The sequence below is a fragment of the Lepisma saccharinum genome, chromosome 15, assembly GCF_977018435.1.
Source record: "Lepisma saccharinum chromosome 15, izLepSacc3.1, whole genome shotgun sequence".
NCBI lineage: Eukaryota > Metazoa > Arthropoda > Insecta > Zygentoma > Lepismatidae > Lepisma > Lepisma saccharinum.
In genome coordinates, this window is record NC_139243.1 from 7597414 (window position 1) to 7618945 (window position 21532).

General features: G+C 40.0%; 1 protein-coding gene and 1 non-coding gene across 2 annotated transcripts in view; one reads left to right on the top strand and one right to left on the bottom strand.

Moving 5' to 3' along the window:
• LOC145999549 (chymotrypsin-like protease CTRL-1) overlaps window positions 1-21532 on the top strand; it is a 149411-nt gene that overhangs the window by 43468 nt on the left and 84411 nt on the right. The window lies entirely within an intron of this gene.
• TRNAP-CGG (transfer RNA proline (anticodon CGG)) lies at window positions 11369-11440 on the bottom strand. The gene has a single exon. It is a non-coding gene; the product is annotated as a tRNA-Pro (tRNA).

Sequence of the window (21532 nt, forward strand, 5' to 3'; positions counted from 1 at the left end):
TGATATTATCTAAGAGCAACGAGCATAAAATGTTGAAGGGTGAATCCAAGAATTATGGAAGGCTAATAAAAGTCTCTAAATGTATGTTTCTTTCAATTTTCGATGTGCCACTGGTGCGACATTGGGAGTGTCACGAAAACTATGGGTTCCATTCGCAACACAGCCTGAATGTTAGACAATCCGAGAAACACTATCGTTGTGCGGATTGCATAGTGTCACGGATGTCTGTCTGTGCGGAATTTAATATCGGTGGTTCTCGATTATTTTTACATGTCACACCTTCCCACCCCACCCCTAGGGGTGTCTTACCCCAAAATATTATTTCCAGATTGCAAGTGATACGTGTACCAAGTTTGGTTGAAATTGCTCCAGGCGTTCGCGAGTTATGCCGGAACAAACAAATATTCACACCCACACACACACATACATCAATATTTATATAGATATATAGAAGATTACAAAAGTGTGTGTGTACTAGAGTACTGCAGAGGATCACTTTCGCTCGCTCGTACTCGTTCTAGTTTCCCACGTTCGAGCGTATACAATGGAATATCATTTTAATCGTATCCGTCCTGCCAGTTTCAGCCCACAATCATCTATTTCTTCTTCATATATCACTGTATTGGTAAGATAGACTACATTTTAACATGGAGATAATGACTATGTTCACATAAATTTCAATTTCACTCCGTCTTTCACTTCATGAGTTATACCCGAGGACCCCATAGCACAGACAAATTACGGTTACACGTGTATACCGTTCGTTTTGCCTGTTCGAGCGTCATTCGCTCGAGTGAAAAAGCTCTCAATTCTGTACGCTATCTAGCGTCGTCCGTGCGAACTATTAGACACTCGAACGAAATCCTCTCGCTGCAGCACTCGAGTAGATACTATCTACCCTGTCTACCGCTGCTCATTTCAAGGTCATATTAGACGAGATATTAACGTATGGTTTCTTCTCGGGGACCATGACGAAGTCAGTTATGCAAACAGGAGAAAGCAAAAGTGATTCAACTCGTCGTGATGACGATACGAAATCGTCGAACAAAAAGGGGCGTTGGGGGATTTTTTCCTCTATGCGTGGCCGTCACGAACACTAAACGTGTACTGGGCTCTTATTGGATTCTTACATAAGAGCTTGAGAAGGCATATCATAGGGTTTGTTGCCTTCAGAATTGTAAGAACTGGCAAAATAATAGCAAAGAGACTCTTCTCAGTGTCTACAATCATCAAAATTGCTTCCCCCGCCCTCTTTTATATGGTTCAAGTAATTTCTTCATTACAAAACGTTTATTCCATTTCATGGCCTTAAAACTCAACTGTTTATACATTTCTACTACAGTTTGTAAAAAATAAATCATGTAGTGGTGTACAGAATAATATTAGTGAGAATTTGCAATATTAGTGGACATTGGCGTGCGCAGAGGGGGGCTGAAGAGGCTACTGCTCTCTCCGATATCTTGAGAAAATCAACATTTTCAGATAAAAGCAGTAAGGGAAACACGAAATGCAAACTCGTCTAAAATGCCCCCAATTGCCATTTTTGAGAGAGGAAAGATTTCAATATACGAAATATTGTGTATTCCCCCTCCCCCGCAAAAAAAAAACTATGAGTTCTGCATCTTTACAATTCGAGCCTCTCCCGAAGAAGAATCCTGTGTACGCCAGTGTTAATGGAGAGGAAAATATATAGAAGAATTTAGAAAAATACAATAAAAATTAATAATTCTGTGCAATGTAAAGTATAAATATTGACGTTTACTGAAGGATTGCCATGTGCCGTTCAGTATGCAGGATGTAAGTATACAATAAATGTATTCATTTTCGAGGTTAGATGAATTCATTGTTCTTATTATCATCATCATCAACAATAACTGTACAAAACATTAAAATAATAAAACTTCACATTGAATCAACCACTTCATTACAAAAATGAGTTTTATGAGCGTCCACGATCTATTCGGATTATTCTTTTGTACACAAGAATTGTATTTCTTCACAGAATAAATATATAAGTTAGTTTTTCTTGTACCTTTGTATGGGGATTAGGAAGAACAGTTCACAATATTCATATGCAAGACTTTAAAGTTAATATTCCCCTAAATCGAATCTTGTACCATCACTAGCATATACATTTTTTTTCTCGGAGGGATCTGGGATATTAAGGCTGGATATTACTACCCGTGTTGTAGGGGAAGGGGGTGCATAATAAACAATTTCGTAATTACCATTCTAACTTTCGTTTTCAAAGTTGTTCAAGGACATAAATTGTTATCGGCGAGCATAAAAGAGGGCTTGCATCTACCACCTTGTAGTTATTTGAAAATTTTGATTTTATCACAATTTTTGGAGGGGCTGTAACCTCCCCACCCCCATCATGCGCACGCAAGTATGTACCATACAAGTTGATGTTTCAACTTAAAACATCCCCTACCTATTTCAATGTCTCCATGTTGAACCATACAAGCATTCCCTTGCAGCTAGGAATTTCCACTGAGCACCGCTTATGTTTCTTTCGCGCGGGTGTCTCGTATTAAAGAACAGCCAGCCAGCGTTATTCCTGCCTTCCAATACGGAATAGGTTAACAGCGCGGGTAGATTCCAAAAACGTGCTGGTCTGGGGCGCGTCGAGTATCTGAGCGCTCAGCGAGCAACGTGATCGCTCAGCTACTTGACGGCCAAATAGGCGTTGCTCCGCGAGCGCTGCTCACTTGATCGCTGAGCAAACTTGAACCTTGCTCGCCATAGGTTTCAGCCACAGAATATAGCGTTTTTGTGTTTCGATCTCGTGAGGCAAAGGAAAGAAGAGGAAAACTGTATGAGGATGGCGGGTTGGCGACCAATGAGGAAATATTTATGATGAACGGCTTGCGGTATAGCGTAATTAGAGAGGAAGTTCAAGTAGCAGGAGGTGATGATGTAATATTCCAATTTTTGTAATGGTATTAAAATGAAAGTGTTGTTTATTTCAAATATCAAATATGCACCGTAGTTTTGGAAAGTTGTGCAAGGGTGTGAAAATGAAAATTTCGATAGTTTTGTTCACATCAACTATTCTATTTCCATAATTAACAGCCTTTCAAACACCGAAATCTTGTCCACTCGACGCAGCCACATTGATCACAGATTATTCAAAGGTACTGATATTTTGCTCAATGAGCAAACAGCGTCAAGTAAATGATCTGTCTGCTCAACGAGCGAAAATCTTGATCAGCGAGCGTCGCCTGATACTTGACGGCTCCTGATCGCCTCTTTCACGCGCCTGTTGTGACGCGTAGGAAAGGCAAACCAATCACGTCGTCTACTTCCCACAGTGAAGCAACAGGTGAAAGAGGAGTATTCACGCCGGAAAGGACAACGGCTCTGAGATATATATATTAGTGTGTGTGTGTGAGTGTGTGTGTGTGTGTGTGGGGTGTGTGTGTGTGTGTGTATATATATATACACACACACACACACTCTGTTCTCTGGAGCAAGCAAACGAAAACGAGTCTCTCCTTAAGTAGTGACTCGAGACAGCTCCACCAAAGAACACGTGAGAGGGAACGGAATTGCGTGGAGGGGGAAGCTACTGCATTGACCAGCCATTACAGCAGCGTGTACTGCTTCGCTCAGCCCACTCGATTCCCCCCTTCTCTGCCGCTATGCTCGGTTTTGCTCCAGAGATGACCGAGACAGAGTATAGTATGGATGGCCAAAAAATCCGGATAACAGATATACCGATTTCAAATTATCCGATATCCGTCTCATATGCAACGGATAATTCGAATATCAGGATAGTACAGATTTCCCAATAATCTGGATAATTTCGGATATCGTGATAATTTGTAAATCAGAATATCCAATATCCGGATAAAATTTTATCCGGGCTTGGCCATCTCTGGCGTAGAGGAGAAGTCATAACGGAAATGGGAAGTCATCCATTTGGAAGAAGCCTCCAAGGATGGTTCCTGCATTGAATGGAGATGCGCGTCTCCTGCCGTAATGGCGTGTGGAAAGGGGGGCAAGGTCTCCCGGACACAATTCATTAACCACGGCTGCAATAAACGGATTCAGGAAGCTTGAAGATCTTTCGTCGCGTTTCCTGTCCTCCGCCCTTTACAAATTATTTTTTGTATCTCCTGTCCTTCTGCTCATTGCATTCAGCCGAGCGTCCAATGGAAAATGCGATGGCCTAACTTTAAAATGGCTTCTGGAAATAATGCTGGAAATAGAAGTGACTTCAAGGTCGTTGTTGTCGTCGTTTTAGGATCACGAATTAGCGTAACTGAAAACAGTGCCGGTTCTTGTGTGCAAAGGGCAGATTAATGTAACTTAATATGACAATATATATATATATACAAATGTGCACTTAATAATTAAAAAATGTGCACCGAAGTACGGAAGATACGTAACGGTACTCCGTTCCGGCACCTTTTTATAGGTGAGAATGAAACTAATAACATTTCGTTTTAACGAAGGAAATATGTATGTGCGTGTGTGACTACATGCATGCAACATCGTTTATGAACATACCACAATATTCTGAGTAATTCATATGACAAGCATAGTAACAAACGAACACAATAAATAACAAACCAACTTGAAGAGTGCCGGAATCTCTTTTCACAGAAATATATATACTCGTATATGTCTCCAATAATGTGCGCAGTCGACCTCCGCGGCGGAGTGGCTATCACAACGCACTACGACGTCAGAGGTCCCGGGTTCGAATCGCGCCCTGCGCATGGATGTTCTTTGCGAGTATATCTTCATCAATTTCATCATATCATCCTCACGATTAGCCAAAAGTGGGAGAAAAGCGAAATAAAATAAACAAATCAATCAATCAAAATATGTAGTTATTTGTACATACCAAAATAATATTAACATTACTAAATTTGAACGTTCTTATATCGACTGAAATGGGACTTCTCGGTGGTTTAGTGGTAACGTCGTCGCCTTTTAATCAAGGTGTCCTGGGTTTGTACCCAGTGGGGGAATATCATGATTCGGATCCCACTTCAACCTGTAGGTCCAGTCCTGATCAGCCTATCTGCGCATAAAGTGGACTTACAACAACACCTCAAACAAACAATATTAACTGAATTCTCCTTAAATATATACACAAAATAATGAAACCAGAAAAGTTAGTTTCCTCCTCAAGGTTAGTAGGACTCGGGCACGTAGCCTGGAAGAGGGCTCGAGGGACTGAAGACCCCTCCTCAAAAGTTTACAGTATATATATATCTAATTTAAATAGTGCATAGTAGTAATTAATATTTCTTCCTTAGCAAGATTAAACGCCTTGAATAAAAAGTTGTAATATACTGAGAAATTCATCTTCAGGGCTTCTACCCGCCCAATGTTTCGCCTTGGATACTGTTTGGCGATGAGCCCCTCGAAATAAAAATTCTGACTACGGACTTGGTAGAAATGATAGTTCAAGAATTAAAAATGACAGATTTCCAAATTATTGGGGCTCGAAACGAAGCTAGATCGACGCAAAGGACAAACCCACGAGGATCTGCGAACCGAGAACTCGCGAAGGTCAATCGTTGATGCCTACTCAGGGCCACAAGGGCAGCCTCCGGTCCTCAGAAGATCAAGAGCGCTCCCTTGGGAAGCAGAAACGAATTTCAAAACCAATTTTTCCCACCAGCGTCGACGTTCCCAAGAAAAAACCCAATGGATCATGGCGGACATTGCAATTATAAATGACAAACGGATCACGAGGGCTCGGAGCTACCTAGTAGATTATCCGAAAGGCTGTCACGACGCATGGAATTATCCAGTGAATGCTGATTGAAGCAGCCAACCTTGGTTCGATGGGAAAAGCCATGGCTTCAGTTCGCAATAGTTAACTTCATGTGCCGTCAGGGAAAATTGCCCTTGTTATGAAATCATTAAAACACTCGGAATTGCTATAATTTATATTCCTTTCTGGTAGACAAGTCGGACAGTGGTAAGAATTAAGAGAGTACACGCAGTAATGTTATTTCTGGGGTGAAAGTTGTCGAAATTTCGTGGTGTTTTTCAGTTAGTCCATACCAGTGGCGACGATTGGGTTCCAAAACAGGGGGAAAGAACAGTTTACTTTCCCTTGGTAGATAAGGTTTAGCATAGTGCGGGATCAAAAGTTGCAAAAAGGGGGGCAACTGCCCCCCTTAGCTGCCCTAATTGCCGCCACTCGTCCACGCTAACGATACTGGCTGCAATGTAAAGGGATTTACTAGTATAGTCAGCGTAGAAGGAAGGCAAACCACTGCTGTTAATGACCAGTGGGGTATTTATTCCCCATGCTACCACGTTTGTCGTTGGTAAACCAACTTTTCTTATATGATTTTACACATTTAACGTTAAGATATGAGAAATTGGTTGCTATAGCTACTGTAATAAAGCATGAAAATAAAAATAAATCTTGTACTAGGTTTTTTATGGACTGCACGGAGGGACTGAGAGGTTTTCAAGTCCAAAATGTGCCTTTCTGTACGGTTCCACTCATAACACTAACGCACATTTGTTCGGGACTGTACAGCCGCCTCCCGTAGCGGAGTGGTTAGCACAGTGGGGCTACGACACCAGGGGTCCCGGGTTCGAATCCCAGCCTGGGCATGGACACTCACAATGAATGTCTCTTAATCAATTTCAGCATATCATAACTCATCTTCGCGATTAGCCAAAAACCAAATAAAGGTAAAAATTGACAATATAGAGAAAGTCTGTAGTTCACTTCCGAGTTCTTATACACTCCTGGTGAAGTATCTGGAGTTACGACATGGGGGTTGCATGTTAAAATTGTACATTTACGTGTAGAAGTTGTAAAATAACGTTGTTATTTACCGCGATAATTCTCCATGTGGCGTGTTCCATAGTGATGAAACATTGTTCGGCGGTTACATGCTACAAAACTAGGAATTGCTTATTGAAAGTGATCATTGGCCCACAAACCATTCACGGAAGGTTAGGTTAGGTTCAGTTAGGTTAGGCAAGCATAGTTATAACCAGAGTTAGGATTTTTAGGTGCGCACCTTTTTTTCGTAGTGAAAGTGAGACTTCTCTGGAAGGACTCAGTGTGTGAAATGTTGCCTCAACGTGAGAATGGAGCTAATTTTTCAGCACCTTTTTTCCCCTTTTTTGATAACCTTTCCCCTTACCTTCCTTTTCTGTGACATTTATATATTTTCCCCTTTTTCGTGTTCTTAATCGTTTTTCCTCCCCTTTTTGTGTCCTTTTACTGGTGTTGTTAAATATATTTCCTCAGCAAATCATTGAATTTTTATTTTCTTTTCTCGCGACACTTTTCTCTGTAAGATATTTTCACATTGTTAACTGAAATTGAATGTATTTAAACTGTGCTGGATTGTTGCCTATTTGAAATCAACAATGGAAAGACCGATACTGATATGCACCAGATCGCCGTTATTTTTTTTTAAGATAGAAGGAAGAAGGAAACACAGTTTGGTCTTGGAAGCAGTGAAGCAACAATGTGTTTCTGAAGTGGTGGGTTTCACGTTTCATGTGTGCGCAGTGGACAGATATTGTTTGTGGATGTAAGTTCCTTACCTGCTTTTTCACTCTGTTAGATCCTGTTAGTGCATGTACATTACCATGCCGAAAGTGCCCAGATCCCGATATCTCAGTCTGGTTCAAGAATTTAAGCACGAGTTCATAGAAAGTGATGGAACTGTTATTCGATGCACGGTTTGTGATACGGGAATCACATTAGATGAAAAACACCAGAGAGATCGCATCCAGCAACATATTTCCAGGTCTAAGCATCAAAAGAACAAGAATCTGCAAGGAAGTAAATCTCGGCAGACTCTCTTACGCAATGCATTCGAGCAGTGTTCTTCCAAGAACCAAAATTTAAAGGAATTTAATGTTGACTTGTGTGCATCTTTCCACTCAACAAGGTGAACCATTTGGCCTTGAAAGAGTTCCTTGAAAAGTACACACGGTTGTCAGTGCCCGATGAGAGTTCGTTACAGAGAAACTATATTGAACCTTTGTATGAAGAAACTGTTCGTAAAATTAAGGTGAAAGTGTCAGATTGCGATATAGGCGTAATTCTGGATGAGACGACGGACTCAATGCAACGATATGTTTTGAACATTTTGGTTTTTTCTCTGACAGGTGAGGAAGTTAAGCCCATGTTACTAAACATGTATGAGTTGCAGAAAACCAATGCCAGTACAGTGATGCAGTCATTTCTGGATTTCTGTCAAAAACTGTGGCCCGGTGGAATTCAGTTCGTAAAAGTTGTTGTAGTTACTGACCAGGCTCCCTACATGCTTTCGGCATTTAACCAATTGAAGCCGTTTTTCCCTAAGTTAAAGCATGTAACCTGTTTGGCTCATGCCCTTCACATGGTTTCTGAATCTATTAGGAACGAATACAACATTGTAAATGAGTTCATATCTGATCTGAAGAAAATACTCCTTAAGGCCCCGAGTCGCATTCTTGCCTACAGAGAAACTACCTGCCTGCCCCTGCCACATTTCCCCATCATTACTCGCTGTGGATCATGGATTTAGTGTGCTGCATTTCTGTGTGAAAATTTTGAAAATATTAAGGAGTTTGTGCATTCCCTGGATTCAACCGACGCAGGAGCAATTTCCAAGGCACAGCAACTTCTCCTCCCAGACAAGATAGATGATTTGCAAAAATAACTATTTTGTGTACATTCCTACAGCCGTCAGTCGACAGCCATCAAAAGCTTAGGAGAACAAGGCGTCGAAAAGGAAAAACAATGGGATATCTTTACTACTGTGAGGGGGCAGTTAGATGGTTTTGCCAGAGACAAACTTGAGGCTAGTCTTGACAACAATCCGGATGTTGTGGAATTTGCCACTTCCACAGAGTTGTCATTCCGAGTGAATACTAAGTTTGCCCCACTTGTTTCTGTGGATGTAGAGAGAAACTTCAGCTTATATAAAGATATTTTATCTCCGAAAAGAAACAAACTCACTTTTAAAAATTTAGAAATGCTTAATGTTGTAAGCTACAACAGCTTTGTGTTTTTCCCCGACTCTGGTGAATAACTGTAACACAACCTATGTGTATGATGTGTACACAGCTTCGAGTGAATAACTTAGACTAATAAAATAGGAGGGAAAGTTTTAATAAGTAGTATAATTATCAGCATCTTTTTTTTACCCCCAATCAACACCTTTTTTTACCCCAATCAGCACCTTTTTTGCCCCTTTTTGGATCTTATTTTAGCACCTTTTCCCTTCATTTTTCCCAATGAAATTTTCCCTAAAAATCCTAACTCTGGTTATAACATTTCGTTCGTAAAACTACGCATATACACCTATATTTAAAAAAACTTCAATCGGCTTTTTTTCAAATTTCCAGACGTGACCCCCGGTTTTTTACAACAGATTCGTGATTAGGAGGCCAAAATTAGTTAGTATACTGAAAATTAACAAAATTGGAGACTTTCTCTATATTGTCAATTCGCTCCCAAATAAATCAGCGTACAACCATCAAATGCGTTGAGCTGAACAATCAAGCCACGATCTCGCTAGCGAAGGTTTCGGGTTCGAGACCTCGCCCGAGAATATTACTTTCTTTGTGCTTTTCTCTGTATCAATTTCATCTAATCATTATTCATGCAGGGGCGCCGACTTGTCAAAATTATTGGGGGTGGGGCTCTGATCACTGAAACAAATGAATGAATGACTCACTCCCTAAATTTTTAAAGTTTTGGCCTCAGTGTTCGGAATCTCGTAAAAACCCATGAATTCCTCAAAAATATTAAATTAAAATTTTCATTTACAGTTCGAGTGCAAAATGTCAATTGTTCACGGATGGATATGTCACAAGTTTCGTCAACCATAATAGCAAAATATTCCAGACTTTTAATATCTGCTACCACGGAGCGCAAACAGATCTCCATAATATATCAATGATCTCGTTTTGAATGTCATGTGAGAGCCATTTGTATCCCGAACATCCCATCCACTCTCCTAGTTCATGCACATCTTCTTTTCAAACTCTTTTTAGTAAAAATGTTAACAATACTCATAATTATATACTTTGTATATAGTAATAAGTCATATGTTTTGCTGTCTCTGGTCATAGCCCCCCCCCCCCCCCAAAGTTGATGGTCTAGAACATTTCAAATGTGTATTTAAAGTCAAGTTCATTTGGCACAATTCAGAGTAAACTTTACAAGATAAGCAAAATAATATATTAGATCCTCTTAAGCAAAAATTATTTGGGGGCTCTGCCCCCACATCGTTAACATTGGGGGGCTCGAGCCCCCCAAGCCCCATGGAGTCGGCGCCTATGTGCCTATCGTTGTGAATAGCTTAAAGGTGCAGAAAAGCGACGCAAATAAGAAAATTATGCAGAGCCATACCAAGATAGGAAAGAAGGTGTTATGTAATTAGCTAACATTTCCCCCGCATCTTCACACAGCATAGATAATTTCCCGCCCGTGTGTTCCATGCGTATTCATTACCGAAAGCGGAAGTTGCGTACGGTTACTTCACAGCCGTTTATCTGCCGCTTGCCGCCTTCCCCTCCAATGTCACGCGGCGGTATCACAATTATTGTCGATGTCAACAAAGCATCAATTAACGTCGGAACATGCTGGAGAGATAAAGTTTCAGAGGTCCAATCAGTGGCGTAGCCAGACAATTTTATTTGGGTAGGCTCAGTTCTCGATGTAGAAATTGTTAGGTGGGGGCCAAGGACCATTCCAACATTTCCAGGTTTCCTCCCCGATGGCGCAGTGGTAGCGTCGTTGTAATCAAGGGGTCCCGGGTTCGGTACCCGGTGGAGGCACATAGTGGTTCGGATCCCACTTTAAACTGTAGGTCCAGTCCCGATTAGCCTATATGTGCATAAAGTGGACTTAAAACAACAATTCAATCATTATTAAAATGTACATGTTACGGGTATTTTGAAAGTCTTCAGCAACCTGAGGTTCATGTTCTGTGAATACACCAACTGCTTATAATAACCCACAGCGCGACAGTCCTTGAGAGCCTTGGCTTACCTACCGACTGCTGGTCTCCCTCCCACACTGTCCCTCCGTCACTTGTTATAACGTGGAGATCTTAGACCAGTATTGGGGTGACGGGTGATCAGCCCGACGAACCCCCAGCCGTTGTTGTAGATCTTCTCGACCGGGTTACGCTCACTCACTCGGAGCTTCCCAATTTCCTCACGATGGTGGGTTGCCACCGGCCCTATACGTAGACCGAATAAATTCCGACCAGAGCCGGATTCGAACCTACGCCGTCCCGCAGCGAACGATCTCAAGACGAGTGAACGCCTTAACCCGCTCGGCTACGGAGGAGGACACACCAACCGCTTAACCACAACAATAACAATACCAACAATCATAAAATGCAGTTTTAAAAAAAAAGAAGGTGGGCTCGTCCGGGATTTGAACCCGGGACCTCTCGCACCCGAAGCGAGAATCATACCCCTAGACCAACGAGCCGATAAATACATCTTCCGTTACTTCTTAATCATCGTGGAAGAATCCTGATGCGCGCTGCTTGGAAGTAGGTTAGGTGACACGAAATGCTTGCCTTCACTCATAGGTGGCAGCACTGGAAGAACTTCAAGTTGTCTTGCTTTTGCTTGACTGGAAGCACTACCGTACGCTCGGGTGGAGTTGATGGGGCTGCAGCCCCTCCCAAAATTTTCAAATCAAAACAGTAAAGAACTCGGAAAAACCAACTTGATAACTGAGAAACACCCCCTTAAAATGACTCCCGATTACTAATTTTGTTTTTGAATAACTTTTAAACCAATTTTTAAAAATAGAAATTATGAAATATTTTATTGTGTATATCGTCCCCCCAAAATGCAGCTATCTAATATCACCTTAACAATTCCAGCCCCCGAAATAAAATCTTGCGTACGCCAATGGCTGCAAGCAAGGACGTCCAGCGTGTCCAGTGTGCAGGGGCGGCGCCAGAATATTTTGTCTGGGTGGGCAGGAGGAAAATATTGATAAATTAGGGTGGGCAGATATAAAATTTATGATTGTCAGAAACATGTATTCTCTCGGCCTCTCCTGCATTTCTTTCGCCTTTTCTCTTTGCTGTTGTAGGTATGTGTTATTTATCTTTTTCCACCATTGGCCTATGCTTCTATTACCACCACCTTCCGTCGCTTTCACACACATACATGCGCTCGAACGGGTAATCTGTTCGCCAAACTTCTGATTAAACAGTAGGAAGTGACTCCATGTCGTCACCTGTTGTAAAGCCGATTGGCTATTATTTATATCTTCCCTGTGTCAGTCTTGATATACCTTCCTTATTTCTCTCATTGAAGAGTTCCTTCCCTTCGTTTTGTCTCCCTGCTCATTCCTTTCAACTGCTCACCGTATACTTCGCTTTGTAAGTGGATATTTTGTCTTAATCCTTTCAAGTAAGAAGGAATTTAATTAATTTAATTAGCTGAACGAAGCAGATTAGATTAATTGATATGATTGATTTGTTTTATTTTACTTCGAGTTTCTTCCACTTTTGGCTAATCGCGAAGATGAATTGTGATGAAATGAAATAGATGAAACGAGTCACTAACACGTATGGGCAGATAACAAAACTAGATACACATAGGATTATACAGGTTGTGAGTACAGACGACAGAGCCTCGTCTGCAAAATACAGCCCAGAGTGCAACGTGGAAGAAAGGTTGACATTTACACTCTGTCCCGTTTATCTCTAGAGAGGCCGCGCATAGTGGGAGAAGGGGAGGGGGTAATCAAGTGGGCAGAGCGAAGCAGTACATGCTGCTGCGAAGGCTGGTAACTGCAGTCGATTTCCTCCCTCCATGCAATCACATTTCCTCTCACATGTTCATTGGTAGAGCTGTCTCGCGTCCCTACTTGCGCAGAGACTTGTTTTCCTTCGCTTGCTCCGGGACAGAGTATAGGTGGCAGATTAGAGTATATTGCTTAATTCAGGGATTGCGAAACCGTTGATGGCGAGCTACCGGTAGCTCGCTGGGTAATTTCCAGTAGCTCGTAAGGGGTTTGGCTAGAATTGACTGTAGATAAGAACGGCAATATTTGAGTGGCAGAAGAATCTGCTTTTGCGGAGAGATGGACATCTGGACAATTCGTTCCAATATCTGTGACAACCAGTTTGCACAACCTATCAAATATTGTGGATGAAAATGAGTGTCATCCTTATTAACATGGTAAGAAGCAAGATGATAATAATTAGAAGCAAGTTTGAAAATTTGACTGTTTGTAAGAAAGGTATTTACATGTTTTGAACTCTCTTTAAGAAATGCCAGCTTCTGTATGTTGCATAGAAATTAAAAATATTAATTTGATATGATTGGATTTGACTTTTGTTACTTAGTGTCGCTTTTATGCCACTTTTGGCTAATGGCAACGATGAGGATGAGTGATGATATGATGGAACTGATGAAGGGACACTCAAAAAGGAAACGCATGCTCATGCCGGTATTCGAATCCGAGACCCCTGGCGTCTTAGTGCTGTAAAAAAACATTACTTATCTTAAGGTTTTTATGATTTTTTTTTCAATCTACACTCATCATGTATTTTCAAATGTTGGAAGTATAGCTCAATGGCTCGGTGAGTTTGAAGACCTCTGGCTTAATTTATGCGATAATTATGAAAAAATTATGGAACAATTTTTTTACAAATACAAGAGTCACCGAAACCTACAATAAGTATTTGTACGTGCTAATCTAGCGCCGTCCCTTGTGGAGGATTAAGTCCTAATGCTTCATGGAGTGAAGCAACCTAGCAGCAAATCTATTTGAAATGTAATTTTAGTGATTTAGTTTCGGAAAGCAAGTTATACCAAAGATTCGACATTTACAGTTGCGCAAGTTTCAACTGTCCGCCTTTATTAGCTACTACTGACGTACTTTCCAAAACGAAATAGTCTAACTTGTTTTTCCTTGAAATGCAATGTTGTGTGATCCATATATTAAATATTCAAGGATGATGACAGAAAGTATTGTAATTAATTCATTTAATTATTGTTTTAAGTCCACTTTAAGAAAGTAAACCCCGACAATAGTGAAGAAATGTTTTTTGTCTTTTGTCCATTAAAAGGAATGATTTTAAATATACAATTTTAAGAATGAGTTTTTAACTGGAAAGAGCACTACTTCTTTGTTGAAGCTTAATGGATGATGCTTTTCCTTGGCTCAAAGGGGTGTTCAAAATTGATACGTGTAGCCGCTTATGTGAATCTTTGAATTTAATTAATGCCTGTCAGAAAAGTTTTAAAGTACTTTTGTTCATTCTCCATTAAACTTTCCTCGCATAAAAACGGGAATTTTCACACAAAATAAAAATTGTAAAAATAAAGAAATATGTGCAAAATGAACATCGAAAAATCGATGCCAACACTTGCTGAAGTATATCGTGACCTGAGTTATGCAGGAAAAAGAAATACTTCATGTGGTTCAATAAAAATATGCTTAGAGATTGAGAAAACGGACACGTTTCAGTAAGTTAGTTTTAAAAAATGAAATTTGATCATTGTAGCTATACCGTATGTGGCAATTATTCTCCTGTTCACACCTTACCTTCATACAAATGGAGTTCTCTTGTTCATTGCGCTTTGAAACTCTTGGATACAGTTTCAGTTACTGACAATTTACATGGGAGCGAAAAAAGTCAACCATTATCCAAAATGCTTGGTGAAAGAAGCCTAGTCATGAATCTAAGTTCTTTTGCATACTACATGGAAGTAACGTGAAGCTGTTTTTTATTTTTTGTTTGGTTTTTATAGATATTCTTCCTGTATGATTTTGTAATCCCACCTTGGGAAAAGTGTACTTTGGCTGTAGATATTATTGTAATACATAGCAGTCACAGAAGTCTTAACTCGATCACAAGTCTTATGCTTCAATGAATGAATGTTTTGGTGTTTTAAGTCCATTTTATGCACAGTAAGGCTAATCGGACTGGACCTACAGTTTAAAGTGGGATCCGATTCACTATGTGCCTTCACCGGGTATCAACCCCGGGACCCCTTGATTACAAAGCGGTGACGTAACCACTACGCTATCCGGGAGGCTTCTCTTATGCTTCAAGTTTTAAATATAGAATACTTATAATTAATTCAATAATAATCGGTATTATTTATTTCTCACCATATTTTGCTACGATTTTCGCTATCTTATTCGGTAAACTAATGTAAATCCAAAGGCAGCCAAACTTCGTACAGGATGATATTGTGAGCCTCTCTCCTATAGACAAAATTCGTAAGAAAATATGCACGGAGTCATGACAAGAATATATTTTTGTTGGAACATTTGTATTTTTCTAAATATTTATTAATACTCCTTGATTTTGGGTGGGCAATCGGGTGGGCAGAGAATTTTTTGGGTGGGCGCTTGCCCACCCTCGCCCACCCGTAGTGCCGTCCCTGCCAGTGTGGCCAGACCCAGGCCTTTACCAAGAGGGGGCCAGGGGGAGTCATGCCCCCCCTCGAGCCATGAAATATTTTGATGCAAACCTACAAAAACAACATGCATAATTTTGAAGATTTTGCAAGAATTTAGATTTTCTTCTTGCATAAATGAATGGGTTGTCTCTGGAGAGAGGCAGATTCCTGAAGTCTGCAGTCTACTATATTTAGTAATTTTAGTTTTATAACCATTTATGCGAGGCTACTAAATGTATCAATTTGGTAGGGACAGTTCACCATATTTACTCCCTGTTTTGACTTTTTTCGAACTGCAGTCTTGATGAGTAAATGTCCTCCTTTTGTGGTTAATTCACATTGAGACATGTTATTCAATATAAAGATAATTCCATGGCGTTGGTGGTCACATTCAGGGTATAAATTCCCATGACGGAAGGGGGATCTCCCACCCTCCCACCGACGACCTTGTTCTATTATTTTTTTCCCCATTAAAATTTTCCGAGGGTAAGAGTTGGTGTTATAACAACGTAGATAAGCAATTAGTTTGGACTTCTAATATACTTTACTAAGAATACCATCATAAACACATACAAAGAATGATGTCTGCCTGTGTGTGAATGTTGCATCTTTTGTTCTCTCTCTCTCTCTCTCTCTCTCTCTTTAGAGCTGGTAACAGCATGGGATAAAAACGTACTTCTACCCTCATAGATAAGATTTTAAGATTATATCAAATTGGACTAGTAAGAAATGGAGTGGTAGCTGCGAAGGTTGTTGTCATTGTCACCCTAGGCCCCTGGAACATAGAAATTAGACCGACCTGTCATTTCTCCTCCATTTCTCACCTCCTTTCGTCGGGAATAAAACATAGCACTTACATGTTAATATAATTGGAAACTAATGTAGTCTTAAAGTTTCTCATATTTTGTCCCTCCACCTAGTTATCGATTTTGCAGATGTGAACAATAACACACACTGCTTCAATGAAGATGGTGTAGGATGCACAACCGACTGTCCTTTTATTAGCTACATTTCTTGAATGCTAAGTTTTCTTTTCATCGGATTCAGCGGGAAAGAGTAAGTACATAAAATTTCTACAATGTCTAAGTATGCCAGATACATCTAGGTAGGGGGTGCGAAAATCATTCTCGTCCTGGGCGCTGACATCTCTAGCTACAACTCAGATAAGGAAATATTTTCTTGCTAGAGACCATTAATAGATTTACACCATTATAAAAACATAACACAATAAAAGTATGAAAATTTAATTATGATTTTTAATAAAAAGCAATAATTAAATAAAATCTAATACTTATTAAAAACATTTCACCTAATTTCTTGACATTTTGAACCAGTCGCTAAAAGAATTAATTTGCTAGTTTATAAATGTAGCAAAATAATTTGTTTACATATGTTTATAAATATAAATATAGGCTATGTAAATAAATTAATTAAGGATATTAATTAATTAATGACATATTTCATGACATATATATATATATATGCAATACTTAACAAGTACTAACATTAAATAATGAAAATCTACTTGTTTAGTATTTCTTGTATAATCGATGGTTATATATTCCCGCAGGCAATATGGAAGGCAATGATTAGATTGGGATCATGTGACTGAGTAACAGTACGAAAGAAGACTTACAACATGGGTTCGAGTCCGCCTGGGTTCAGTCTCTTGGTTTTCGGCCTATCAATAGGACCGGTGGCAACACACCATCGTGAGGAAATTGGGGAGATACGAGTGAGTAGCGTAACACGGTCACGGATATCTCCTATAACGGTCGAGGGTTCGACGTGCTGACCCCACGTCACCCCATTACCGGCTGAAGATCTCCACACCTCTAGGTAGGATTGTGGGAGGGAGACTGGCAGTCGGGAGATAGGCCTAGACCCTTCGAGGGCTGTGCAGCATGGGTTATGTTATGTTTTATTAAATACTTACAATAATGTGCATAAAATATTCATCAGGAACTTTACTTTTCGTCAGCGGGATCTAACAACATTATTTTTAAATATCCAAGCAGTGTTACCACATGAAGGGAAATTTCCCTTCTGAAGTTTTTGCCAATAGGGAAAAGGGAATTTCGATTAAAAATATCACAATTTCAGGAAAATTTTAAGACTTCTGACCCTACATTATTACAGTTTGTCAAATTCCAGATTCATATTCACATTTTTATTTCTTTCTGATCCTTCTTATTTCTGCTCCCTTGAATATAAGCCTGTGTCTATTTATATTTCTCTTAAGTTGATTGTCCAGTCAATCAATCAATCAATCAGAATCGGCCTTAAAGTGGGGCACTCGATCATTGTGTGCAGTTTACAGAGCGCTTGTTTTGGCATACACACACACATGAACAGTCACCTCATCACTCGATATTTTCAATGGGAACAAGGGTCGAGTAACACCTTGTATGTTTTTCATCTCCCTCTGTGCATAGCGCCCCGGCCCCTTAGCTTACTCCTTGCTACGGACCTGTCCCTGAAGAAACTGAGCAACACAAATCAGTGTTGCCAGTACGAATCTCGATGCTGAAGAAGGTGCTTCCTGTGGCAATAAATGTAACACAATTTACGCATAGGCGCAGACTGTGTACCGTCATAGGCGCCAACTCCATGGGGCTTCAGGGGCTCGAGCCCCCCCAATGTTAATGATGTGGGGGCAGAGCCCCTCAAATAATTTTGCTTAAGATAATCTAATGTATTATTTTGCTTCTCTTGTAAAGTTTACTCTGAATTGTGCAACATGAACTTAACTTTAAATACAAATCGTGTTCAAATATGTCAATCAAAAATAGTTAACGTGCACTATTCGTTTCATTACAGAATGAAATCATGAAGTGAAATTATTATTATTATTATTCTAAACCAATACTTTAAGCTTTTCCATGAAATAACTACTAACGAAGCCTCACAGCTGATTCAGGGTCGTGCCATTCGAAAGTGTTTGTTGGAAAAATACTGAGAAGGGTCGCCTCCGGCACACTCATTGGTAAAGATGAAAGAAATATTTCAAAATCTTTTGGGTCATTTTTACCCATTCACGTGTCCTTCGCTTCAGTGGTGGTGGTGTGTCATAGAAATCCACAAAACATTGTTCTTGAAAAATCTGATGAAGATAGAAATGATCACATTCGTGTTAGATTCTATAAATATTGAAAATATCGCGTTTACTGTTGGTGTCGCGGTGCTGCAGCACGAAAACTGTTGCTGAGAAGAAGATAATTTTATTTAAAATAATTTCAGTTGACTTTTTAAAAAATGGGCTATTTGTGGTTGACTTTTCTTCACTCTATGCAATCTCAAAAGCAGATTATCAGTTTTAAAGAAAGTAGAGACAGAAATAAAAGGCGATAAACTGAAGAAGTTCGCCGGGAAAATACATGTAAGGAACTCGCAAAGATATAGGAACTAGAGAATAAATATTATTTTTTGCCTTAAAATACATTAATTTGTCTTGAAAGTGATTTGATAGAAAGTCTTAACGATACTTCTCACAATTATTATTACTATTATTATTATTATTTTATTACTATCATTATTATCCTTATTATCATTTTTTTTGTTATTATTTAATCTATTTCTGGAAATGGATTTCGGTCTTCCAAGTCAGGCACGTATCCAGGAATTCCTTTCGGGGGGGGCTCAACACCATTTTTTTAAGGGGTATAGTACGAACCTCACAATTGTGTGTTTAAGACCAGAGGTGGCAATTGGGTTCCAAAACGGGGGGAGGGGGGTGCGGAGGGCGTTGCAAGGAAAGTTTACTTTCTCTTGGTAGCCAAGGCTTAACATTAAGATGCAATAATGTTGAGGCAAAAAAAATAAAAATGGGGAGCAACTATCCCTTAAATCGTTGCCACTGTAAGGCTATCATTTTAATCAGAACGTGAAATCGGAACATTTTCTACCACTCGACTCCTCTGTGCCGGAACCATCTCAGTATGTGGGTTTGTCCATTTCTTCTCATCAGGCATAAAATCATATATGGTGTCTTTGAGTGTTTTTACGAAGCTGTTACACATGCACGGGATGGACAATCCACTCGACAACGCGAGATTCAAATTGTGGGCTGCGAACTGGACGCAGACAGCTCTCGAATATTTCTCTCTGATTCGAGCCTGAACACCACTAACGTATTTTGTCCTCCCATTTTTTCAGCTCTTATAAAAGCCGAAACCCAACAAATTGTTCAGATTCAGGCCTTAGCACTCACAAGTGTTCAAAAATGCCTGTTACAGCTTCCGCTGTCTTGTCATATATCGGCACGAAACAAAGGAAGTCTTCTCGAATAAAGGTGGATCACGAAACAATTAATGCACAGTGAAAACCCTTCCGTTCCCAACACATCTAATGTTTCGTCTCCCAGTATGATGAAATGCTTACTCATTTATCTCTAGTGACGTGCCCAAGGGAGGTTTGGTGAGGTAATAACCCCATTTGACCCAGTATTCTTAAAAAAAAAAAAAAAAAAAGGAACGTCAAAGACAGGGAAAAAATGGCAAAATCAGGACTGACCACCAACAATAGTATGCGTAACCCCTCTCCCTTCCAAAAATCCTGGGCAAGCCTCTCTTTATCTCGGACACATTTTTTTAAAATCAACTCACCAGAAGTTTTTATCATCGTATTGGACATTGAAGTAAGATGCGTTCTTCCTGCAGGTTTGGATATGATCCTTAAGGGTGCTGTCGTCTGCCTGCATTCACACCTAACCTTAACAAGGCCCTAATTTTCCATCATTGTGACTTGGATTTTCAAGACTTAGGAAGGTTTCAGACCAAAGGGACACGCGATACGTGTCGATTGGAATGGGCCAATCAACAGCAACGTTTCACACCGTAGCGACACAAAAGGCCGCACAAACCTAATCTCAGGCGACACGGTGTGAAATCTCCCTTATTAGGCCACTGTCATTGTCACCTCAAAGTAGTAGCTCTTGTTGACCACAGAAAAAATTATCCTCAACCGGTGATAATGCTCCTCAGTTTTCTTCTCTCTCCTATATTTTCTGTGCTTGTTCGCTATACAGGAAACGCCTTACGATTTGATATACACAGGACATGTACTATGTAGACATTTTAACGAAAAATCGGTTGAAGTCAAGTATGGCTAGGTGGCTTAGTTGGTAGAGGCCTGATTTGGGTCCTGGCAGAGCCTGCAATTACCGCCTAAAATGTCTACATATGCAACATCATCTTGCTTTCTCTTCTCGACATTCATAAAATTTTCGGCTGTCTCTTTATGGTAGTTAAGTGTTTGAATGTGTTTCGAACCCAGTAGGCTTAAACAAAAGTATTTTTTTATACCATGAAATTCTCGGACTGCATATACGAAATTTAGTTCTGGCAAAACTAAATCATCATTCAAAACTTTGATTTTCATTTGATCTATGCAGTTTATTTCTGTTTTAATAAACCACTCCAATATCCGGTATTGCTGAAGTATTCACTTTAGAGAGAGACCTTTGATCTCTTCGGCCCTCGAACCGTGCCCCGGAAGTTCCGCTGTCGTCAATGTCTTCATTTTCGTATCACTATATCTTATAAATCAATCAGAGGACGCTGACTGATCTGATCATCAATCGACTGTGTGAATTGTCACACTTACCTCTGAAATCTCATTAACCGATTCTTTGTACAGATCAACCGAAAAATTGAATCCGCGTATTTACATCCTCATTATATTCTAGAACGTTCCGCAGATAAAACGATTCGTTAATATCGCCAGTACTTGACTCCTTCTCTCATTCAAGAACGTACCCTCTCCCGCCTTCCAGAGATTAGAAATTACAACGAATCGCCCTACGTGTGGCGCTACCTTTGTTGTGCAGCTTCCAAATGCTGACAAGTTTCTACATAGTGCTCAAGTGCGCTGCGACAACACCGAAAGCTCAAGAAAAGTGTACGTGCAATATTATCAACAACAGTTTTATAGAACATTCTCCGTCTTGCCTCGATAATTGTCTATCTCCTTAAATCATCGTCACATTATTCAAAATGCCAAAAACCTTATTTTATCTAGTGTAAAATAAAAAAAATCATGGGGGGGGGGCTCGAGCCACCTCAACCCCAGCTTGGATACGTGCTATTAACAATGACAGGGTTATAGAACATTTTCCATCTTGTCTCGATAATTATTTCTCCCA